The sequence below is a fragment of the Bactrocera dorsalis genome, chromosome 5, assembly GCF_023373825.1.
Source record: "Bactrocera dorsalis isolate Fly_Bdor chromosome 5, ASM2337382v1, whole genome shotgun sequence".
NCBI lineage: Eukaryota > Metazoa > Arthropoda > Insecta > Diptera > Tephritidae > Bactrocera > Bactrocera dorsalis.
Genome location: NC_064307.1, coordinates 5,571,411 through 5,598,378, shown reverse-complemented (window position 1 = coordinate 5,598,378; position 26,968 = coordinate 5,571,411). Strand labels below are relative to the sequence as shown.

At 37.9% G+C, this 26,968-nt stretch overlaps 2 protein-coding genes across 2 annotated transcripts in view; both read right to left on the bottom strand.

Moving 5' to 3' along the window:
* LOC105226508 (protein rhomboid-like) overlaps nucleotides 1-22,891 on the bottom strand; it is a 43,285-nt gene extending 20,394 nt beyond the window's left edge. Inside the window, exon 1 of the mRNA XM_049458563.1 lies at nucleotides 22,469-22,891. The gene's annotated coding sequence lies outside the window, so the exon portion shown is untranslated. The remainder of the gene's footprint in view (nucleotides 1-22,468) is intronic.
* LOC105226437 (ATP synthase subunit b, mitochondrial) overlaps nucleotides 1-26,968 on the bottom strand; it is a 459,686-nt gene that overhangs the window by 329,900 nt on the left and 102,818 nt on the right. The gene's annotated exons all lie outside the window — the stretch shown is intronic.

Sequence of the window (26,968 nt, the reverse complement as noted above, 5' to 3'; positions counted from 1 at the left end):
AAAGAATTAAACTCGAATGAGACTTGTTCCATGAACTAGTCCCTCATTTTTGAGATATCGATCTGAAGTTTTGCACACGTCGTCTTCTCTCCAAGAAGTTGCTAGTTTGTTGGAATCGCGGTTATCGGGTCACTATAGCATATAGCTGCCATACGAACCGAACGATCGGAAAAGAGTGTTTGTATGGAAAACTTTTTTATTTGGCGAGATATCTGCACCAACTGTAGCATGAATTATTGTCCAAAGCAATGGTGCAATCTCCAAAGAAATTGTTCAGATCGAGTCACTATAGCTTCCATAAAAAGCTACTGATCAAACCAAGTTCTTGCACAGAATATTTTGTTCTTGTGAAGGCTTACTTATAGCATACGAGCAACTGAAGTTAACGGTTTTTACACTTAATTTTTTTCATTTTGTGTATTTTATTTTCTATAAAGACATAAATAAAGGGTGATCCTTTTCTAGGTTCCATACTTTTTTAAAGAAAAACCACAGAAACTTCAATTTTAATGGAGGATGATTATTAGCATTCGAAAGAACATTTTTTGTCATGCATTTTCTGAAAATTATTTATTTCGTTGATCCAACCGTTGAGTCCAATTTTCAATAACTCGTTCAAACATTTCGACTGGTAACTGGCAAATGACGCGCATGATGCTTTGCCCTGAGACCTGAATCGAAGCTGGATTGTTCGTTTAGACTTTAGACTTTATATATTCCCACAAGAAAAAGTCTAACGGTGTGATATCATGCGATCTTGGTGGTCAATCAACCGGCTTAAACCGTGAAATCATCCGCTCACCGAAGTGCTCTCTCAATAAATCTATTGATTGATGCGATGTTTTGGAAGTGGCGCCGCCTTGTGGAAACCAAACGTAGCTGAGATCTCGAGCTTCAATTTCAGGCATCAAATAGTCGGTTATCGTGGTGCGAAAACGATCGCCATTGCGGTTATCTTCTCACCGGCATCATATTTGAAGAAATTTGGACGGATGATTCCATCGGCCCACAAACCACTCCAAACCGTTGTTTTTTCTGGATAAAATGGCAGCTGTTGCATCTCTTCAGGTTGAGCCAAAAACGAACCTCATCGCTGAGTAAATTTTGGCTCGAAAACGTTGGATCTTCTTGAAACTTTTCAAGAGCCGATAGAGAGAAGTTATGTGGCTTGGGAAGGTCGAACATCTTCAGTTCTTGCACAAGCTGTATTTTGTAGGATTTCACTTTAAGATCTCGACGTAAAATGCGCGAAGCCGTTCCATACGTCAGTCCGAGTTGCTGAGAACGGGCCGAATCGACTCCAATCTAACCTTAGCAAATTTAACTTGTTTGCGAACTCGGCAATGGAGCGTCCATCTAATTTCTGTTGAAACTTTTTTTTTTTAATTTTTGTAGACTATCTTCTGCACACATTTCTCACTCCCAAACACACTTTTAATTCCAACTACAAGTGTTTCTGCATAAATTTACGCGTAACAGCAGTCATACATTATAATAATCGTCCGTATGCATATAGTGTGCTTATGTATGTTTTATGAACAGGTGCTTGTACAGAAATTATCGTATTTGAAAACTTTATTCTACGCGCATGCGTATGGCTGCACCCATTTGCTTTCTCGTTTGTTGCGTGCTGCAAGTCCCTTTTACTTTCTAACTACATACTCGCCTGTGTAATTTTCTACTAAACTGCAATTAACAGACTCATCATTTTAATTATGCATTGCAATGCGAAAACAAAAAATAACTAAAAAAACGATGTGAGCGCGTCGAAGTACAACGAAGTTAAGCGAATTCCTTACGTGAACTTATGTTTATGTTTATGTATGTTTGTATGTTAGAATACAACGTAAATTAATAAGAAAATATATGATAATGTTGGAATCGTTGAATTCTTAAGTCCCTGCTACCATCTTTTTCTTTGTAGGAAAAATAGCTCAATATACATTAATTTCGGGAGAAAACCCACGAAGCATTATATAACGGTCCAGAAATTGTTAAAAAAAAGTTTTACGAGAGTCTGTTCCTGAAATTTGTTTGCTGGTATACCGCCTTCGACGGCATTTATGTCTGTTTATTTACTTAGTGGAGATGACAGCGAATAAAATTTGAATATTTACCAAAAAACTAACGTGATGACGTTCTGTATTGCTGTGAACTCAACTTTTATAGAAACCTTGAATATTTATTTAAAGGAATGACCAAGTATATTTTTTGGAGGTTTAGTGGTCTTTCCTATTTTGATTTGATTCACGATTTCTGAGACTTAATATGAATTATCAACAAATCTCTCAAATATCTGCTGTAAAGCCAGCTAATTTATGGTCGTCATAATCGTCCTGTCAGATGAACAATTGATCGTCAAGTGGAAAAATTTGAAGGCACAGGCACAGTACAAAATGTTCCTGTGCCAGCGAGACGAAGAAGTGCCCGTAGTGTCAAGGATATTGCTGCCGCTAACGCATCAATTGAGGAAGATCCAAATCAGTCTCTCACACGTCGTTCTGAAGCGTTTGCCTAGATCTTTACAAAATCAAATTGACGCAAAAACGAAAGCCGCTTGACCACGAGAATCGTCATATGTCCCTGAATTGGGCCGAGCAACAGCTTGATCCAGATTTTCATTTCTGGCTGAATGGCTTTGTCAATAAGCAAAATATGCGTTATTGGTCTGACAGCAATCCACACGTACTCCTTGATTCATGATGATCAAGACCGGCACGTTAATGTGAATGGGAATCGCTACCGCTCAATGATAACTAAATATTTTTGGCCCTAGTTGCGTGATATGGACTTGAACAATATATGGCTCCAACAGGACGCCGCCACAAGCAACACAGCGAATGTCACAGTCGATTTACTATTAAAAACCAAGTTTGGTGAACGTGTTTTCTCACGAAATGGCCCAGTCAGTTGACGACTTCGGTCGTACGATTTGACACCGTTTTTCCTATGACTATTTTCTATGGACTATGCCAACAAGCCACCCGTGGTGGTCACGTAAAAGAAATCGAGTTCCTCACATAATGGCATCGAATGTACTTTCACAGGAATAAACAACTTCATTCATATCCCAAACCTCACTTTTGTAGCGCTCTTTTTGAAAAACCCTATATTTCCTAAGACTCTTTATGAAAAAATTGTAGGAAATGTATAGGCCCTTACTTTTACGACATAAAACTAAGAGATATATCTATGGAGTTATATATGTATAAGAAGAGTTGTATTCCGAATGACTGAATGTCCGTCCGTCTGTGAAAGCGATAATTTGAGTAAAAATGGAATATCTTGGTATAAGTGTTGCTTGGTTCCCAAGAGAGATTGGTATATCATATGAGCGAAATCGGCCAAATGTGACTCCCAAACACATCGTCAATGAAAAGCCTATAAAATGACTAAACAACCAAGCTTTCTGCGAACAAGACTTTTCAGCTTCTCCTCATGCACTGTGGAATTGACGAAAAGAAGATTAAAAACAACGTCCAACACATACATATGTAAATATATGTCCCCGGCTTCGATCTCTGAAAAGTGCGAGAGTATAACTTGTCCGGTTGCATCCGAACTTTGTCCTTACTTACATGTTTTTCATTAATTTCGTGCAAGCACTGAACTGCGACTGACCTTTTAGAGCATTGTTGGTGCCTAACAACGGTTTAAGAAAATAACAATGCAACTGATTTTTTTTTATGTGAAAACTCTGCTGAAAATATTTCCCTCTTCATGCTTTCATTATGCATTACATAACTTCACTTTCTTGGTAATATTTTCAATGCGCATATTTATAACAATGGCGATGCACGTAGAAAAAAAAGCAATAACAACAATAAATGTTTAAAACATTTTCGCTCTTCTATGATTTGTTGTGGGAAATTATTTGCAAATTTATTGCTCCAACAATTTTTCCGTAGCAACATTTGATATTTTTATATTCACGCAAGCGAGTGAGCGCTACAACAACCATGGGAAGTTATTTACTTATTTACATAGGTATGCGAAGGGGTTCCTACACACACGCACATCCACACACAAATACACGCATGCATGAAGTGCTCCTGTTTCCAGCGACTAAAGGTTATTAACTGCACTAGGCACAAGAGCAAAAACGAATGCGAACGCAAAAACAAAAGCAAAAGCAAGGCAAATTTATACGCTTGCGATTATTAATGCTAGCTCGAGTCCGTTGGAGGAAAGTGCAGCAAACAAAGGCATTTAATTGAATTAAAGAGAGTCAGAGGTTACCACTTCTACATGCATAAATAAATATACACATGTGTGTATGTGTATGTGTGTGTGTGCGAATAATTCGCAAGGCATGGAAATGAAAGCAAAAACTCCACCGACGATGCTAAGCGAGCTGAGAATATATTTTCTTCAAGAAGAAAAGTGACTTGACCGATATAAGTGGCGAAATGAAATGCCAGAGTTGCTGTTGAAAATTCGCTGTATCCTCTGCCGTCTGCTATTTTGCACATACTACCATACATACAAGATGTGTGTGTGAATGCGTGTGTGCAAATTGGAAATGAAATCGCATTATAATTTATATGAATTGCTGAAGTGAAAATTTATTGAAGAATTATAACGAATCAATAAAGAAATAGCAGTCTTGCATGTTGTGCACACATACGACCATGTATACATACATACAAATATGCATAAGCAATGAGAATTTGATGGCTTATACACAAATCAAAATGAGTGAAAAATAAATGTGAAAAAATTACAATTGAAAATGCTAAACAGTTATGATTTTTATTTTGACAAGAAAGTACTCATTAAGATTAAGATGACACTTATAAAAATTTGATGATATGATTTATGCAGCTTTTCTGATGATTATATGATTATACCCAGCGCATTAAAGAAAATCAAGATATGTTTTTTTTAAGAGAAAAGTCGTAATTTAGAACATTGAATTCACAAGACAAGGCTATGCTCGTATGGGTCCAAAAATACAATGGTCAAAAATGGGTTGAATCCGATCAATAATTCCCTTAGCTCCCATATACCCAACAGAAAAAATTCCGGACTTCTCGTTGAGTTTATACCGCAATTATCGGCAAATAGTTTGCGAACTTGCCTTTTTATCATATACCCAGTCCATTTTAATCTAAAAAGAAGCTGATGAGCTAGCGAGGTGAAGCACCCTAGAGCCGCTATTGGTAGAATGGGAGCAGATCGGTGCTGCAGTATCCTCTTGCGGTCTTTGCACTGTCGCAAAAGTTTCTTGGCCCAAGATCGGTCGCAAGGGGTCTAGTGATCTCTTTGCCTTCAGTAAGGCTGGCTTCTCCCTAGTTTTGGGGCTTTTAACGAGCCATTACCGTACTGGCGTCCACGCAGTAAGGCTGGGAAACCTACCAGACGCCAGCTGCAAGAGCTGTATGGAAGAAGATGAGGTGGAAATAATTCAACACTTCCTTCTTGACTGTCCCGCGTTTGGGAGGTCAAAACCACCGAGTTGGCGGGAGTGGAAGTTAAACGCCTGTGCAAGTTTATATTGGCTACTAAGCGTTTTGCTAATGTATAGTTCGAACAAAGGACTTCACAAAGGACTACAAATAGTAGTCCACGTGCGATCTCTTTATCCATCTAACTTAACCTAACCTAACCTAAAAAATGTCACCTTGAAATACTGACACAAGTGTGAAACTTCCTTTCCTGAACCCATTGGCTTTTAATTTTTAAGGAATTGTGAGTCATCAGCAATATATCTGCATATACTCCACTCATTGGACCACAATCCCGCTACATTTTCGAGATATATGTATGTATGTATGTATGTATATATATTCGTTATCGTACATAAAATGAATTAAAATTGATATGAACGCTTCCTCACTTGCACCGTTGACTGATTACCATATTAATCACCGTTAATCCATTTTCATTTCACTGCGCCATTATTTTAATTAACATTTCATTGTTTTAAACTTTGGCACATGCCATATACATAAATACAGCTGAAGAGCATTTGCATATAGTGCATATGTTTGTATGTACATATGTATGCTGAATTGGCATTTATATTTAAATCTATATTTATTTACTGGCGCTTGTGTTAAATGTTGCTAATGAAGTGCGAATATGAGAAGTGCTTTTGCGCTTTTGAGCTTTGCCGATCTCGTTTTAATGAAAATATTATAGCGAAATTAATTACTTCCCACAGCCATTGGCGATAAACCAGAAAAAGCAATAAAAGAATTGACACAATTTATTTACCGAAATCGCCGCTGCATATGTAAATAATACACTTTAATAACAAATACCGTTCATCATAATTACATACCGACTCGAACATACTTATTACACAATCATTTTGCAATCATTAAAACATACATCCGCCCGACCGACCGCGCGCACTTCACACTCCAATTCATTGGCGAGACGAAATTAAGCCGAACCGCGTCCACACTCGCCATAATGATACACTCGCCGCTACATATTAGCGGCGAAAAAGTGCGAAAAGAAAACACACAAGCACATCAAACGACCAAAGCAAAGCAAATATGAAATTAAATACCAACATCACTAATTATGTTAAATAAAATGAATACAACTTTTGAATTACGAGTAAATGGAGAAGCGGAAAAATGTACCACAATTTGCAAACAAAGCGTGGAATTTTACGGTGTTGACCGTCGGATCTGTGCAAAAAATCCGAAAATACCTACAACACTCGTTTGGTGTGTAACATACTTTGTGAGTATTTCACTGCAAAGTTCACTAACACTCCTTAAATGGGCAATTAGAAGGTGTCAAGATTTAGATAGCCAAACAAGCCCCGAAGGTGAATTAGCTAATTTGCGTGCTTCCAACTCTGCTCATGTGTAATGAACGGTCCATTTGCTACGATTTTGGTCAGAGACGAACAATTAAAACTAAAGCGTAAAATTAGAAGGAGGGAAAATTGTTTAAACAGAAATGTTTGTAATCACAGTTAGCTCAATTAAGCAGCACAAGAGCGATTGGCATTTGCGAATTCGCGGAAAAAGTTATCGCTCTGAATATCTGTTATGAATATGAAAGTTAAAGTTACAGAAAAAGTTTAAGTTAAGTTTGAAGCTGAAGTTACGGAAACTTAAACTTACATTCAAACTTAAACTTAAACTTAAACTTAAACTTAAACTTAAACTTAAACTTAAACTTAAACTTAAACTTAAACTTAAACTTAAACTTAAACTTAAACTTAAACTTAAACTTAAACTTAAACTTAAACTTAAACTTAAACTTAAACTTAAACTTAAACTTAAACTTAAACTTAAACTTAAACTTAAACTTAAACTTAAACTTAAACTTAAACTTAAACTTAAACTTAAACTTAAACTTAAACTTAAACTTAAACTTAAACTTAAACTTAAACTTAAACTTAAACTTAAACTTAAACTTAAACTTAAACTTAAACTTAAACTTAAACTTAAACTTAAACTTAAACTTAAACTTAAACTTAAACTTAAACTTAAACTTAAACTTAAACTTAAACTTAAACTTAAACTTAAACTTAAACTTAAACTTAAACTTAAACTTAAACTTAAACTTAAACTTAAACTTAAACTTAAACTTAAACTTAAACTTAAACTTAAACTTAAACTTAAACTTAAACTTAAACTTAAGTTGGACAGTAAATAATGTTTCCTATATAATATGAGGAACTTTTCTTTTTTCAATACCTTACCTCAACTATTTTAGAGATTTTAACTTCTTATTTGCTTTGATTTTATTTGTTCATACTAATATTTTTCTTTAACGATCCATCAATTCAATCTCCAATTGTCAGCTTCTATCAAGTCTTCAAACTGACTCATTGTTTCAAGAATTTACCATCTCTATATCTATATCTTGGTTAATAAAAGGATGCAGACAGTTTAAACAGGCGACATGGCGAATGAGTGATTTTTTGCTCTCACTGCGAGGGAAAACAAGCTGACTTTCAGATTAGTACATCCTATAACTCTATGAGATATGATAGCTAGGAAGGTCGAATTATTAATCAGTTATTCCGAATCACACAAAAATCTGTAAGATAACCGATCTGATCTTGTTGTGCAAAGATTAGAGAAACAACTTAATGATTCACTAAATGTTTTTCTCAGTGCCCTCCAGTCAATAACATTAACACAAAGCACACGTTCATGTATAATTAATTCGCGAAATATCTGCATTAGCCGCTAATGTTTCAAAGCTTCTGCAACGGTTATCTGCTGTCCGTCTTCGGTCTCTAAGCGCCAATGCCTCCATATCGCTCGTGCTCGTGATCAGCTGAGCGTAAATAACTGACGCACTGTTAAACAGCAGAACCGTCAGCAGCACTGCAGCATCCGAAGTAAGCACACATACATATCTAAATACGACTGTGGCCGAGCTGAGCTCATCTAATGCCAACGCTAATTCGTAACTAACTACAAGTGACTAAAAATAGTAACTGGAAATGTTTAGCAGATACACGTCTTTGCCCCAGACTTGAACATACGTACAGGTGTATGCATGTTCGCTTCTCAGTGATTGTTTATGTATGTGTAAATAGACAATGGTATGCCACCAGCAATTAGCGGTTAATGTAAGCGAGCTTGGATGTACATATGTATATCCATAACATATATATTTTTTGTTTATGTTTATGTGTGTAGCATGTTTTACACTCCACAAACTTTTTCTCTTGATAAGTGGCGCAAGAAACTAGAGTACAAACTGCGCGTTATATTAGCCACACGCTAATAACAATGTACAACAACAGCTACAGCAACTAGAGAGCAACAATACCGCAACCACTACACCAACTACGCGCGTCAAAGTCGAAAAGTCAATGAAACTACGGCTACTTTTGTTATTGTTGCCGCTGCACTGCCATTAGAACGGTTAAAGCTTAGACTTATGGCCTCACCGAGACTACTATAGATACTACCGGTATTGTTACTATGTCTCAGTGCTTTGGCTGCGGCTCAGTTGCAATCATAATAGAAAATTGTTAATCGTAAGCGACGTGCCAACTGCGACACCCGGCGTGACCGTATCGCAATCAACGTGCACCGGCCCAGCTGATCGATTGGCGAGTTCAATGTGCGCTACTTGCAGCACATACACACACATGGACGCAAGCATGCACTCTGAGTTATTAAAAGTGCGATCCGTGTGTTTTTGCACTCTTTCATTCATTCATCGGCACATCCTATCACCGAACGCAGCGACGGCGGAATGCCAACGGCACCAACCTGCAAGCATTCACCGCTAAAGACAAAGGCAAGCCCATCTGCGGCTGGCCAAGGTACACACTCATGAGCACGTTGAGCCATGTGCAAGCATTCAAAGCGAAATGTACTTACAAGTGTACTAGAATACAGTAGTGTGCAGAATATCAGCGCCTATAAGAAACTAGTACCTGAAACTTTTTTTTTTATGTTTGCGTTTCAGGGTTCAAAATTATAGGACAAGCTTAGAAATATTTTTTTTTTTAATAAAGAACTTCATTTTATGATATTTCCACATTATTGCATATATTAGAAAACTATGTCTATGGGCATTTTTAAAGCATAAAAAGGCGTTTCTAAACAAAGTTTTTATTTGCAATATTACTACTGCTTTTCTCTTGCTAGCTACTGTAGAATTCCAGGAAAATACCCAGGTGTATGAATCGTGCACACGAGCTAGCAAGTTTATCTATATACAACACACATACACATACAAAATACCAAAGTAATTAATAAAATATTTCTGCACTAATACGCATAACTCAGGAAGATATGTTGATACGTATGTATGCGGAAGGTATCGATATAATACAAAGCTCGTCTGGCAAAGCACGCACAGTATTCCGGCTGATTGCAAGGTTCCTTGTCCTTGTCTTTTATAACTAAGTAATGCAGCACCATTCCAATATTGAGAAAAAATGCCCTTAATACAAAAATGATTATGCCACAATATTAAATTATGAATTTATACCATGTTTGCTTGAAAGTTTACCTTGTGACAAAAAGTACCCGGAAATTGTAAATAAATTGAAAAATATTTAATAATTCATCAATAACTATTTTGTTGCTTTCAAAGTAATTCCCACCAGATATAGTACACTAATAGTAACGATTTTTCCAATTCTTGAAACTCTTTTAGTAAGCACTTTTTGAGATGGCCATCTCTTCGATCGACCGAGAACGGGTTCCACGGACCAGCAATTTCAGTTTGAGGAACAAGCAAAAATCGCACGAAGTCAAATCATTCATTGCATTTTTGGTTTTAAATTCGGTCACAATCGTGGCTCGATGCCATGGTGCATTATCATCGTATAAAATCCATGAATTGTTCTTCCACAATTCTAGCCGGTTTCGCGGATTTTCTCACGCGAACGCCTCAATACGGTCAAATAGAACTCATTATTGACCGTCTGTTCATCCTGGATTAATTCATGATGAAATAAGCCACGAATATCGAAAAAGCAACACTGAACATCACCTTGATGTCGACGATTTTTGAGCGGATTTAAGGTAGCTTTTTGGTTTCGGCTCGTTTTTTCGCCTCCATTACAATGATTGTTGGCTTGTATACATGTCAAACTCAGAATCCAATAACCCATCGGCAGTTGTAATGCTCTCCATGAATTGGAAATCAGAATTTGAACGACCAAGCATGTCCAAAGAGATCTGTTAACGGCACTTTTTTCGAAAAAAATCAGCTTTGTCGGAACGAGTCGAGCAAGAACGCGTTTTATACCCAATGTACCCATCAAATTCATTCGAACGAGTGATGTCGAACTCCGCCATCTTTCTAACACTATCTTGACGATTTTCAGGCACCATATCTTTCCCTTTTTTAATATTTTCATCAGTTGAAGAGGTCGCTGGTCGTTCAAAACCAGGTCTGTCTCCAACCATCTTTCGACCATCTTTGAAGACATTGTACCACTCGTAGTGTTGTGTTTTTGGTTAGAAATACAAAATTTGAGACATAATTCTTTGTTCAACATTTTTTGATTACTCTAATAATATTTTTATCCGCCGTTAATTCCACATTTGTTTTTCTCTATACCAAAGAGTGTAAACCCCTTTACAGCTATTCGCCTACATACAAGTATTTACCAAAACGGAACATACACAGCTGTTCGGCAGTTCACCGAGAACCAAACCAGTTTCTGTATACGCACATATTAATATTGTATTTAGCGGATTTAAAGCACTCTGAGCCAAACAATAGAAACCAAGTCTGTCTGATACTGCACCCACAATTCACATTGGCAAGGTGAGCTGGTCATAATCGGCAATGCCGTCGTCACGAAACGGATATCTATATCTTAGCTGCATTTACAGGTGGCCAAAGAATTTATAATCAATGCCACTTAAAATTATTTGCACATTTATTCAGTTATGTAATATATAAATTGTGTGTACAAGCAAATACAAGAACAACGCGAACTGGCAGTGTAAACTTCGTTGTCTCATGAATATATGTTTATATGTGCGTGCAGCTTTGGCATTGACGGAGACAGAGGCGGAAGTAGCAATTGGTTGACTCACTGCGCATTGATTTACTATCAGCCAGACCTCCGCTTTAGCGGTTTTCCAGCGCAGCTGACACACGAATACTCGCGATTTGTTTGCAATTATGCATATTTAATGAGATGACAAACTCAAGGCAGGAAGCGTTTTGGTAAATCGATTTGACACAAAGCCGACAAACTTTAAAGTTAAGGTCGGAGGTATACCGGTTAAGTTTCAACGAAGACTTGATTGACAATGCCTTCTGGAAGGCGCGGAGAAAGTGGTCTTACAGGCATGAAGGTCGCCACCGCCAAAATATATTACAGTTATGGTGCGAATCTGTTCTTTTAATACTGATTGGTTTCATTCCTTTCATGAGCGTACTTTATTAGATTCTTCTAAGCGAAGGCTTGAGTTGAAATATTCTAAACTGCACGGAAGAGATCTGATACGTTTGTAAATATCGGAATAAGACGAAATATATTAACCAGATTTCTAACAAAAGAAAATTCTTCCAAAACACCAATGAATGCATCGATGTTTGCCCGTATTAGCGAGGCTTCAACGACCCTAACCCATAGACTTATAAGCAGACATTAGCAGGAACTTCGAGTACGGTTTTAAGAAATGATTTTCCGAAACATCAACAGGCATTATATATTTTTCTATCACTCTATCGCATTCTTTAAAGTACATACATTTCTTTATGTAAAATCGTCCAGCAGCTAGACAGTTATTTCTAGTTTCCTATTCATTCATAGAAAAAAGATCATTTGTTGCGAATGCATGTTAATGATTTGCATTAAACATTTGTGAAAGATGTCTGAGAGCATTGCATGCGATAGGGGAAAATTCCACGCATTCCACAATATGATAATAAATCTGCAGCAAAACAGACGGGAAACTGTTTACAAGAAAGCAATGCGAAAAATGCCTTACACACACGGCCTGGGTGGATTGGGTCAAAAACAGCAGAAGGAAAAGCGACGGCGGCAATTGCAGTTGTGCCGAGAGTTATTGTGGGAAGACGAGTGAAAATTAACAAACACCAATATTTACTGGCTGCAACTACTGGTGGATACATATGTATGTATGTATGTATAAATATTCGCACTTAAGTCTGCAAAGGTATTCATGCAAAGTGTTGTGGAATTACTTCTACTACAATGAAGTTTATCTATCTCGAAAACTGCTTTCAATTTTTGTAATGCAACAAAAGTTTCAGTTTGAAGTAGACAATCTGGAAGTATTATTGAGGAAATAAATAGTACTGGCTTCAATTAATCCTGGTTTGTGTAGTTTTCATGAACTTAACATTCATCATCAAACGGGTTTGAACCATTTAAAAAAGGCTGGCTACAAAAAGAAACTCGATGTTTGGGTACCAAATGAATTGTCTGTAAAAATTGAATGGACCGAATTATCATCTGTGATTCTTTGCTGAAACGAAATGAATTCGAACCATTTCTGAAGCGAATGGTAACAGGAGATGAAAAGTGGATCAAATACAACAATAATGTGCGAAAAGATCATGGTCCAAGCGTAGTGAAGCTGAACAAATGGTCGCAAAGGTAGGATTGATGCCTCGAACGGTAATGCTGAGCATTTGATGGGATTGGAAAGGAATCATCCACTATGAGCTGCTCCAGCCCGGTCGAACGATTAATTCTACATTTTACTGTCAACAGCTGCGGCAAAAACTCGAAAAAAGCCAGAACTGAACGATAGAAAGGAAAGAGAGTTTTGCTGACCGATAGAAGTCAACCGGAAGCTTGAAAATATTCATATTAGGTATATGATGGTTAAGGATATTGACCCGATTTTACCAATTTCTGGCACAAGGACATGCTGACACCAAAAAAATATTCTCCACGAATTTCAATACTACAACAACTGTGAGATCGAGGAGTTCGGTAAAAAATCAGCCAAATGACTGGGTCCCAGATATTTGGTGTCTGCCTCTTTGTCAAGTTAGAGACCGATTTAAAAATTTTTTGGGTATTAGATTAGACATCTTGGGGGCACTACTTGTGCAACGTTTTATCTCGATATATTCACTGGAGTTTGATTTGTATACTGTAAGTGAGAGAATCGGCTGGAGTTTAAAGTTGCGTTATATGGGAAGCAGCAGCAGGAAAACGTGATTGTTATCCAATTTTCAACAGTGTATGATATGAGTTTGATGACAATTTTAGTATTTTTCCACATAACCGTTATATGTTACTCTATGTAGAGGTGCGAAAAATACTTCCTTCCTGTAAGTTTACAATTTTATCCATTCCAACAACGCTTGTTATCGATTTGCGCAACATTTCAAATTTGCAGAACAATATGCCTTTGAAAGCCACAACACACAACATTTCCTATACTACAAACGAATTAGGTTAAGTATTATACAAATTTTATGTTTTTATTGAAAGGGAAGTTTTTCCCCAAATTTTGAGTGATTTACAACGGCCATAAATCACCCCGCTTTCAGTACAATGTTACTGTTACAAATACACGCCATTCACAACATTTATTATTGAGATCTACACAGATGGGTTCAGGCATGCAGCAACAACAACAATCGCCTAACCTATTCACAGCAGCTTTGTGAGAGTGATATGAGAAAATACCTGATTCTTGAATGAATTTCACATTGGAATGCAATCACACCTGCTGCTGTGCTCGTGCCGGTGTCGGCGCCAGCGCCGGCGATTATGAAATTTGCCCACACACACGCACATACACCAAAATGAATCACTTTGGAATGCCGGCGACGTATGCTCGCGGTGAACAAGGTGATGATGACGATGGCGAGGCCTATGAGTAAGGTGCAATCCGTCAAGAGATAAGCCATCGAATGGCCAACAACAATTGGCCGGGCGCACACCGTACGCTTACAGCGAATTACGCTCGTATGCAAATGTGAGCAGATAACCGGTTCGGCGATGACGTGTGCGGGGCGTATTAGTAATATTGACTGCTGACCCGGCGTACACAAAAGGCGGCGTGTGAACACTTTCGCGCTTCGAACACCTTGGCATGAATAGCGAAAATTTATGCATCATTAATGTGTGTGTGTGCGCACGTGTATGTATGTAGAGCAGCGCAAATAAATATTTACCGATAAATGTGCCACAATTTTTAATAAACGAGTACAACGCAACGCCGAAATAAATAAACATTAGCATTAAGTTATTAGAGGTAAATAGCAAATGTAAACGCATAAATCAACGACGCTGCGCCAAATGTCCGTATGCCCATATACATATGTATATGTGTGTATGTGTGTGTGTGTGTAAATATGTCGTGGCATTGCGGATGACGTTAACCAGATATGACTGTTCGTTGGGAAACCCATTTGAAAGGTCGACACTCGCACTATGAATCAGTTCGCATCGGAATTCTTTCATATTAATTGGCTTGTACATAAATATAAGCGCCTGCCATATAACAATAAATAAATAATGGGGTAAACACAGCTACATGTAGTTCCGTTTTTTTTCATTACACGGATATTGCGTCTGTCAGCTGGCAGATAAAGTGCAGAATCGCCACTGCCTTCATTAAATCTTATACCCGTCTTGATATTTTTTTCACCTACCATATTTGTGTAGTTGTGATTTTGTATGTGGAGCATTAAGAGGGTCATCTACCTTCGCACTTAAATTTCGAACTTATACACTCGTGATGTTTTGTTCTAAGGCCTGAATCGAAGCGGGGTTATCCGCATTAACTTTAGACTTTACATAACCCGACAGAAAAAAGTCTAACGGTGTGATATCACACGATCTTGGTGGCCAACCGATCCACACAAAACATGAAATTATCTTCTCACCGAAGTGTTCTCTCAATAAATCCACTGATATACATATGCGATGTGTGGACGAGTGGCACCGTCTTGTTGAAACCAAATATCGCCGATATCAAGAGCTTCAATTACAGGCGGCAAGCAGTGGGTTATCATTGTGCGATAAAGGTCGCCATTAACGGTTACGTTCTAACCGGTATCATTTTTGGAGAATTATGGACCGATGATTCCATACAAACCACACTAAACCGTTATTTTTTTCTGGATGAAATGACAGCTCTTGAATCTCTACAAGTAGCTCTTCGTCCCAAATGAGGAAATTTTGACATTCAGGCAAAAATGGGCCCCATCGCTCAACAAAAGTTGGCTCGAAACGTCGGTTCCTTTTGGAACTTTTCAAGACCCCATAAAGCGAAGCGATCTCGCTTGGGAAGATCGAGCGAATGAAGTCTTAAGATGGATGATGGTGTTGCGAATATTACGCTCACTCAACGTTGTTCAGGCGAAAGTCTTTCCATGACGAAATGCCAAGCAATACTGAACAAAAATAACATGACAGCTTGGCACCACTCACGCGTGATCTTTCAAAAAAAGGTTGTTGAAAAAAGTACCCCAACTTGGATCGCCCGTTATAAGCTCAAATCGATTGAGAGAAAACAAAAAATTTCTCCAAAAAGTTCATGTCTAAGCAGTGACGTTTCGTGATTCGGCAATAAGCTACAGATTTCGAATAAGTTTCATTGTTTTGTCAGAATCTCAGTAAAGCCAGCGAAAACGTGGCTTTATTAGATCTAAAAACTGGTAGGTCAGTGAATGGAGAACACATATAAAAAAAGTAAAGTAATTGAAACATTTTCCACAAAAAATTTGAAAAATTTAGTTTTGAAAGGTATAGTATTTGAGATATGTGTTATTTCCAAAAGTACTCGTATAACTTATAAAAAAAATTGAAAATTTTTATTTTTCACTGTATTTGCCCCCCATCATACACCACAAATGTACAAATGGTATCCAAAGAAGCAACATCAAGGCTTGTGATTCAGGCATTGAATAAATTAAAATTTTTAGCTTTTATAGCTCTAACGGCTTACTAACGGCAAATATACATATATACACTCATACATTTTTCACCCCAAACAAAACTCGAAAAAGAAACATGTTTTACATAAAACCAAATCACTTAAGTCTTGCAAACAGTTTTCGCAATGTAATTGCATACATGTACGCACACACACAAGCTTACCTACAGATACATGTTCGTGGATATGTTGTTGTAGTTATTACACATGCTGCTATCAAAGCGGTGCGTTTTATTGTTTCACATCCATAAAGCAAACTCATTTAACCTACAAAATTAAGAGCACCTCACATTAAAAATATTTTTATAGCTATTGTTGCTGTTTTTTATTTGTTTTTTTGTTGCTTTATTAAGCAAAGCAAGCAAAAAGCATGGGAAGGTAAATAGTACGGTAACAACAACAATAATATCACATGCCTACTTGAAGAGGGGCAAGCAAAGCATGGCTGTAAACACATAGAAACACGTTCATAAAAGCACAACGGTACATGGATATGTATGCATGTGTGTTTACGTGTGTGTGGAAATAAAAAGTGTTCACTTGCCATCACAAAGGCGCAACGGCGAAACTCAAGGATGAAGAGTAACGCGGCGATTGTGGGCAGCACTGCGTCACGTTCAGCATAAAACGGTGGAATCAAAATAAAATGCAAGCAACGACAATAACAAAATAACAACAACGACATGCTTGCTGGCTACATGAACTCATTGCCACAAAAGACAAAGTAGTTTAGCTAAAAGTGTCTGACAAGATGAAACATGAATGCACATGTCGGTGAGCAATGTTGAAGGCGGCAATAACAGCAACAAAAGCTATGGCTGCAATAATAATAAAACACAACTTAACCAATTTCATTCAACAAGAGACGCAAGAGAGCAACGAGTTCATTCATAAAGTGAATGATGCAGCTCTCTGCGCCAAAACAGCACAGCAGGCAGCATCGCTTTGGAAAGTGCAAGTACGCACACATTCCTTACACATACATAAATAAGAGATACTTTGTGTGACTGGTTAGGAAACCTTCTCAAAATACTACTGAAACCTCGCATCCAAGGAGCAGCCAATAATACTGTAATATGTATGATCGTGAGAGGTATAACTGGCATTCCCTAATTGGTAGTTTCAAGAAAAAAGTATATAATAGTAGATACTCTTCATATCTATAATCCCTGGTTACAACCACGTTGTTGTTGTTTTAGCGGATACCTAGTCCCCATTTGGATGATAAGGTTTCACTATGTTGTCGTCTACGTCATTTAACGGGAGGAAACGTGCTGTTTCGTCAGTGTCGGACCAAAGGGAGAAAGGTGTCAGATGAGTGTGATTGGTGGGGCATGCAAAGAGGTGACCAGTATCATGCTCAGACTCATTGGATTTGCATTCCCACGATACCCGGTTCTCGTACCGTAATTTACCCGGATTTTATCCGGCCAAGGGCTGTTTTTTCAGCGATCGTCTCTGTTTGGATCGGTGAGTATTAGTTTAAGTCAGAACATCATCACCATAATGACACATTTGAATGTCCGCTAAGCTGTTAAGTACCACTTATGCGGTCTCTACTCGATGTCGTTTTTTTAAAAAAAGGGTTCCGGTTTCTTGGTACCAGTTAAACATATACTTCATACCCTAAACATTAACCAAAATGTTCTGAATCGATCATTAAGAGATGTTGCATTCCTTTGCTATCTCTCTGATTCTGATTCCAACGCTAAGATTTTAACGAACTGTCTGTTTAACTTTTCCGATGTTATCGTTACTAACGATAGCTGAACGATTTGAATGAGGTAAATTTTCGACTACTTTACAACCATCACAGAATACATTGTGTGATCTTTGAAAAGTAGAATCCCCAAAGGTTAGGTTAGGTTAGTTGGCTGATTGAAGATGTATGTAGTCCTTGTGAAGAAGAACTCATGTGTTCAAACTAACTAGATTAGCAAAACGCGAAGCCCAGCTATCTAGTAGTAGAACACAAGAGGATACGGGAGCACCGATCCGCTTCCATTCTACCGATAGCGGTTCTAGGGTGCCTTTCCTTGCTAGCTCATCGGCTTTACATTTTTCTACGATTCCGCTGTGGTCTGGCACCCATACCAGTCTTATCTCGAAGTGAGGTTAGGCACTCCTCGAACAAATCCAATTGGCATATGAAGATCAAACTTCACGCATTAATAAATTTCATCGATTCGGTTTCGGCGCGCAGTTTACAAAATGAACCAGTCCGGGTTAAATTTGATCATGATATAGTAAATATTGGATGCTTTAAATACAATAATAACTCTATTCACATGTATAAATACCTGATCGATCCTATCTTTCAGGCCACATATATATAAGATAACGACGAACTATTAGTAGATCTTAAACAACTTCTAAGCCCCAACGCCAGAAAGAACCGTCTTCAAGTGATTAATATAATAGTTTACATACTATTTAATAAGCCTTAGTAATTGGTATTAAAAATTATTAAAATTTATTAACTGAGTTAACACTTCTTAACTCCCACAAACTACCACCGTCTCTCTTTTTTCTTCTCTGCTCTCCTTATACCATATTAGCGAATGGGTTATTCTGCAAAAGCTCAATGAAATTCATTCATACTTTTTCGTTTACACATAAATATTTTTAGATTTGATTGAAAATATCAATGTATGTATGTATGTACGCATGTGTGTAATATTAATTGATATATATGTTTGTATGTATGTGTAGGCACACAGATTTATTTACAAAACAACCTAGTTCAGACAGACCCCATATTGGGGTCTAAATCACAATCCAGCTGCCAGCTCATTTGCACAAAATAAAACCGCAGCGTAATGCACTTAACCACCCACGTGTACAGATACACATGTGTGTACATATATACATAAGTATGTATGTATATATAGCCTATCAAGTTATTGGCAGTTTTTCGTTCAGTCACAGAAGCTACATTGCTTGTTTTTAAAACTTTTTTTGAACACTTTCGTCATTTTTAATAGCATGTGTATTGTTAACCGTTATTTAGATTATAAGCGAGCTTTTGTGGTCGCTTCTGATTTTTTGTTTTTGTTAATTTCTCTTAAACTTTCAGTAATCTAACATTTATTCTTCATAAGAAATGTTGAATTATTTTATATTAGCCAAATCTACACGTGCCTATCTTACAAAAACAAAAAGGGAAAACAAAATCAAACACGAGTGAGTGAATTATAAAATAACAAATCTTCGATCAAATTGGATCTTGTGTTTATCCACTGCTGGATTTTCATCACCTTGTTAGTAAATAAATATAGTATATTGTTTTAATTATTCATTCCCATTATTTTATTAAATTCACTGCCCACAAATGTCGGCACATGCACACACACACATATGCACACATACAAATTTCACAAATTTGGCAATGCTTGCCAAATGACGTTGCCGCCGCCGCCGTTTTCATGGTGGCCTGATGTGCCACAACGTGCCATTGCCATTAGAAAAAGTGCGCCGAACGCTGTTTGCGGTTTTGTTGCTATTGATGTTGTAGATATTTTTTCATGTAGCGCGCATATGTAAAGCAAATATTTTGACTAATTCATTTAAACGTTTGAACTAGAAAGTGTTTTTAACGAGTGACAAGTGGATAAAAATAGATTACCAGATAAATGTTGTGTTTCTCTCTTGTGAATTCGTACATTCATACATACGCACGTTTATTCGTATGAATATTTTTATTTAAATACATACATACATATGTACGTACATAAGTAGCATATTTTGCGAACATTTGGCATGCTGCATCTATCAGTTATCACGCGATGTTGTTGACAGATGCGCGTATGAGCTTTCGGTGTGAACATTTCACTAACACACATACAAGGAGACGCAATTTCACACACACAATCATAATTCAATGAATATGTTTAATGAGGAGCTTAATGGCATATCTTCATAATCAGAGTTTTTATCTTTTTTTCTTATTTTTTCCCACGAAAATATATATATTTTTTTAAGTAATACATTTTTTTTATTTTCTCCCACGACTTTTAACTTAATTTTTTATAAAATTATTCAGTAATGAATATTTTATTGGTTACATTTTGGAGATCGTTTCATTTTATTTAAAAAATTCATTCCTAAAATAAATTGAATTTTGTATTTTGATTAATTTTATTTTTAATTATTTTAATTCAACTTTTATCCAAATTTTTTGTTCTAATTTGGTGACTATTCCTATTTAAGTTGCACATCTAGTGTGAAATTTAAAACAATCCAACATTTTTCATATTTCGATTGGTTCGGTTGAATCATCCCGTGTGACGCCTTGTTTGAAGGTTTTTCGGAACTTTTTTATCATGTTCGCTGAATCTACCGTTGGAATTTTAAAGGAATCGATGGAACCATTCAACCAGCTCTCTTAATCAGTTAATCTTTAAACACAAGACAAATGTTCCAATAACTATAAAATTTTTCAGCATATATACCTACCATATCTGATCAAAAACCAAACTCTTTTAAAAATGTCACATTTTGTCAATTTTAGATTTTTCCAAAGATCCCATTGAACTCGAAAATTTAAATTATTTGCTCGAAAATTAGTAATAATAATCCAACCCAACAGCAATCAATTTAAAAAAATGATGACGATCGTTTGGAGCGTTACAGTAGAGTTGGGACTAGGAGGAAGACATCTCCCCGAACAGATGGTGTTATCCATAGAATATCTTTAAAGGATTGCTATAAAAACTCTATAGTGATAAGACTCGACTTCCGGGTAAACGTTTCGCCGAAAATTGTGTGACGAAAACGGTTAAGCATCCTGAAAGCCAAATGGCCTGGCCGTGATATCCTTTTTATATCCGGGGTCCTTTTCTTTTTATTGATGAGATGATGAATGCTCAGATGATGTAGAAGTTGTATCCCATTTTATTGTGCCCGCCGTAGAAGAATAATATGGGCATACTTCTCAGACCATCTTCCGAGTCGTCTTGGGCTAAATCCGTAAGTTTTATTGCTATTTAATTCTCGTATTCATGTTTAAGAAAAATGTCATCTGTCTACACATTACTTTTTTGCAGATTCATAAAACGTTTGGAGACCTTAGCATATCGCATACGGTGTGACCAGGAAATTCTACCGATTTTAACCAGATAGAAAATCATTGGCATGCCATGAAAAAGAAAGTAGCTCAACACGGGCCAAGCTCAAAAATAGAACTGAAAAGCAGGAAATTTCAACCGAATGCCTTGAAAACGTCTTTGGCTCCAAGCAGTTATAGTCGCTAAAGGTGGTTCATAAACACATTAAACCATTTAATTAAATATTTATGAATTTATGATATCAAAAAAACAATACAAAATTTGTTCGAATATTAAAAAACTCGAATATAAAATAAAAATTCTTATTTAAATATAATGGAAAAATTATCTTCGTAGCTACCTTATAACAAATAGTATAAAAATTAAAATTATTTCCTCACGAAACTGCTCATTAATTGAGTATTACATCCTATTCCGTATATATTTTAATTTTTAGAAAGGTTTGATAAATTAAATTGCTGTAATTGCAAAAATTATGCAAAAAAAGTTGTGGTAAGGTTTGCGTGGCCACGTGTGTAATTACATATGTATACATATGTACATATGTATATAAATTTATAATTTTTGTATTTAGTAAAATAGGTAAATATTATGAACATATAACTGTTTATATAAATATTACTTAATTTTTGGCTTTATAAAAAGAATATATCATTGTCCTAAAGTTATGTTATTATTAGATATTATTAATTTTTAATTTTTAAAACTTTTTACAATCACGTTTTTCATTTCATTCTACTCTACTTAATTTTATTTCAATTTTTCACTTCCGTCGTGTTCATTTCAATTCATTTATTTGTTTTTGTTGCAATTTTTTAAATGTTTGCCCGGCCGAGTAACGCATTTCTTTAGCATTACGCACACCGAGTGCCAAAGGCCGGCACATTTGCGGTTCTCGTTGCATGCAGGCAAGCACTAGTTGGCTCGGCTGCCTTGGCAAAGCATTTACATATTCTCAACTTGGCAATAACTGCACTTTATTGTGTCACAGCTGTTAAAGTCAGCCGTTCGACATGCAAACATGCCATTGCATACATATGTACATACTTATTTGTTTACACTTACGGCTGACCGTTGAGCAGCACAAAGCTCCAATCGCTGGCGCTGCGATTGGCGACTGCACGCACCCAAGTCGGGCTTAGCACGAGACCGGTTGGCGTCAACAACAATACAACAACACAACAACTCTTAGTTTCTCATTTACAGATTTTCCGATTGCATTGCTCACTGGCCGTTTTCGTCTCTCTCTCTCTTTTAATGGGTTTTCAATTTTGTTTCAATCGCCGATATGTGCTCAATTCGTCAATCGTTTAGCTGGGATCGTTTAAAGTGCATTTATTCGCTACGCGTCATCATCATTCCCCTTCTTCCTCTTCCGCTTACACACTAACTCACTTGTTTCGTATTTGTTAACGCGGACAGACGGACACGCTTTTCCCAAGTACCGTTCACGACTGAGCTCGTTTTTTCAACGACCAGTTAGTTTTATAGATTTACTAAATTTCCCACCTTTGCGCTGCCGTCGGCGGAGTTGTTTGGCGGTGCGTCACGCCGGGCCTACACCGACGACCGTTAGTTGGTTGCCGTGTTGCCATTTTTCCATTTTGCCGATTTGCATTTGCAGTCATTAGTTGACTCTTTCGCTACTTCGTTGTTATGTCGTTTTCGTTGTTCAATGTTTACTTGCCCATTTTCCTTGCCTTCCTGCCAAAATTCTAATGCACATTCTGTTGTTGCATTGTTGGCGTTGGCCAAACGTGGCAAGCGGCCAGCACAAAACGGCACAAACTTGCCCCAGAATCAGGAAATTCTACTTTAAAACACCGAATCGCAAATTGCAAGCTGCCTGCACGTAGCACCGACAAGTGGCATGCAACGGCAAGTGGCAGACGAACGAAATCGAAAGCTTTGCCAAGCGGCGAAGCCCCGAAAAGCCGGCGAATGCAGTCACAACTGGTTGGCGGCGGCTCCAAAAGGTGTTGGCAACGAGCTGCATCCAGGCCGACCGGAGCCGGTCTTAAGTAATGCGCCGGCAGCCGCCTGCAGGCCGTCAGCCGTTGTTAAGCGCAGAGTTTTGCCAAAGCAAACAACAGCTTGCCTCCATCAGGCAACAAAAAAGCACACGAACAACACAAAAACAACTACAAGCCGGCAGCGCCAGAGTAAACAGGTGAATGTTGTGTTGCGCAACTGTGTGTTTACGCTGCACAAGCGCCTGTGTATGTGAGTGTGCGGACGCACACACAGGCCGCCAAGTCAATAGAGAGTAAAGCAGCTTGAAAAGTTGCAATGTGATACCCTTTTGGGTGGCATCCTTTTACTGTCGACAACGGCTAAAGAGCAACAAAGCAACGACAGCAGCAATGATGACGCCAACAGTCGGCGGCAGATGGGCAGATGGCTCAACAATACCCTTGTCGCTAACACACATACATACATACACGCCCATACAAAACATTATATAAATAGTTATGTATACGAGTACACAATCGTATAAAGAAGTTAATTGGAATGAAAGAGGCCAAAGGATAATGCAATTAATTGCTCGTACCGCAAGCAGCAATTTGCGGCGGACAAAGCGCAGGGGTTGAGTAGTGTGTGGAAGGGCAGAAAAACGGCAATTTATATTAATATTTATGTTCTCAATATTTTACATTTTTAATCAATATATTAATTAATATTATTGGCAGTAAAAATGCGAAAAAATAGTAAGAAACTAGAAACTCGATTCCCAAAATAACCTAAAAAAAGGACTAAGAACTTAAAGCAGCTAGATTTTCAGCTTTCAGGAGAGCTTTGAAGCTGCATATTAAGTGTCGAGTGAACATAATTAAATATTGTCGCGCTTATCTTAAGCATCTTAACCGAAGAACACGAAAACTACTAAGCACGTCTCAAAATCCATTATTTTTGAGTCAAATACGGTACTTGGTTCTCGAAACTTTCGACAAAGCAATGAAGAAAAACTTAATAAAAATCTGTTAGAAGATGTTGAGGTGTACGAAAGGTATTGAAGCCATCGGAAAAGTGGACCTTACGACTTCTCAAAGCCACTATAAATTCAGGGGTGTTACAGAAATATGAATTCTAAATCCCCATATTTCTTAACACAAATCAAAAATCTTTCTACAAAATAGTTATGTAGTGCTTATAACCCTTAAACCTACCACAATTTCACCGTATTTCAATCCATCGCAATTTTTTCGAATTATTTACGAGGAGAGTGCTGGTGTTTATGCAGAATTATGCGAATCACCACTGCACAGGTGTTGCACAAACGAATTTTTAAAACTCCAAAGTCACTAAGTGAAAAATTTGATAGTCCACACGCCATGGCCAAATATGAAATATGAGCAGACGACTGGCAAACCGGAGTTCGCGCCACGTCGTGTGGCGTTTAACGGAGCATTTGCAAAAAAAGAAGCTGCCAGGCAACAGCACATGCAAATTCGCCAGTGTATAAGTGCACACATACATACATACTTAATTGGCAAATATCCTTGCGGACATAGTTAGGCACTGTGCTCATAACCGAGCGACTGGTTTAGTGAAGCGGTCGCTGTGTATATCTAGACAGGTGCACAGACATGGGCGCATACAAGGAGGGGTTAAAGGGGGAAACGACTTATAGATATGCATGCCTTCTCAACATCAAAGCTGGTTTTTTTCGAAATTTACAACCAACAACAATAGGAACTGGTTCGGGACCAGTTTAGTCTAAGAAGGAGTTGGTAAATAATTGTCTTTGCAACCCGACATGTGATTAAATCGTTGAAATCAGAACCTTTAAAGTAATTTAAACGGCGATGGTACTGTTGGTGTGAGTGAAAGTCTTTCTCATCAGTTTCGATAGACCCGCATCGAGACCACAAAATTTAGAAACCATCGAAATTTTTTGCAATTGTTGAGAAGATGGGAGTAAGAAATCAAATGTGGAACTGAGCGGCCATAATTTTGAAGCCCATGACTCGAAAAATGTTTGAAATATTCATTTCAAATATTAAAGGTTTAAACTATCGAAATTTCCAAAAAAAACAAAAGTTATTATTTTTCCTAAATTTTCACCCTAAGTGTGTCCCTTAATTGCGAAACCAGTCGCGAACCCCCTCTGGAGCAAGCGTGTGCAACGCCAATGCAAATGTATCCCTACACACACAGACGCACCTTCGTAGACGCCTTGGGGCTGCAACTTTTGTTGCTTTTGCTACTCATTTACCGCTAGCTTTTTGCGTTGTGTGTCTTCCTCTTCTTCTTGATTTTAGCATGCAGCTCTGCTTGTTTGCTTCCTTCCTACTCGAATTTCAGCTTACGAGTTTTGCTTCCTTGCAAAATATTTTTAGTTTTTTAAACACACACACACACATCCACACTTGCAAACTCGTATATTAGAGCTCATAGCTGTTTTTGCTGTTGCTACTAATTGTATTCATGATGTTGTTGTTGGCAATATTATTAGTGTGTATTGTTGTTGCCTTTTTTGCAAATACGCCTGCCGCCGCCGCTGTTGTTGTTGTTGATTTTGCTTAATTCCCTTTTGAGGTCTCGTGTTTAGCGCACAAGTACAGTAGTTTAGCGGAAGTATCCGGCACGGCCAATAACAAAAAACCACCAACAATAATCGAATTACAACAAGCAGTAAATAAACGAAATCCCAAAAGGAGGCGATGAAGACGTGTGCATGAATATGAAGGCAACCGAACACACGAGCACAAAAAAGCAAAAAAACACAATAACAAAAACAAAACAAGAAAGTCCAACAATAACAGCAGGCGAACACGAGGAGCCACAACAATGAAAGGTGTGAATGTATGTGTGGGCACTTTGTTGCACGCAGACACACACACACACACATGGACGCGGTGCACATGCTGCATGGAGGGTTGGGGATGCGGATTCGAAACGTCGCTGCGTTGTGCAGGCGCACAGCCATCGGTCGGTTGTTTTTAGCTGCCGAGCGAGGCGGATGGAGGAGCAGCAGCAGCTGCAAACGGCAAACATCGCCAAAGCCAAAGCCAAAGTATTCGAATCGCATTTTTACTGCACGCGCACAAAAGGAATACCAAACAGGCGAGCGAGCGGTGCACTGCGCCAGCGAAGGCATGCCACGCCACGCCGCTCCAGTGTGTGGAGCGAGTTCAGCGGCGAGGGGCTGCTCGCATACATATGTGAAATAACAGTCGCATTGCCGCAAAACGGAAAGGCCAAGAGGAAGTAAAAGACATTGCAGGTATCTAAATATGTGTGTGTTCTTTGCTCATGTTTCTGTGTGTGTGTGCGTGCGCCAGTGTTTGGCAATCAAATAGCAACACCACAATAAAACGACAACAATAACTAAAGTCTGCTACATCGGCTGCATAACAATGAAGATTTAGCCAATTCAACAACAACAAAAACAACAGCAACATTCCCCAAAGGCACACACACACGCGTATATCTGCGCTCGCAGCTGAGCCGCCGCCGGACAACATTCACAATTAGGAATATGCGCTGACTTCTTCACTTCTTTGGCCAACACCGGAGACCAAATGAATGAGTCAGCCAGCGCAGTTTTTCTTGCTCTGAGAG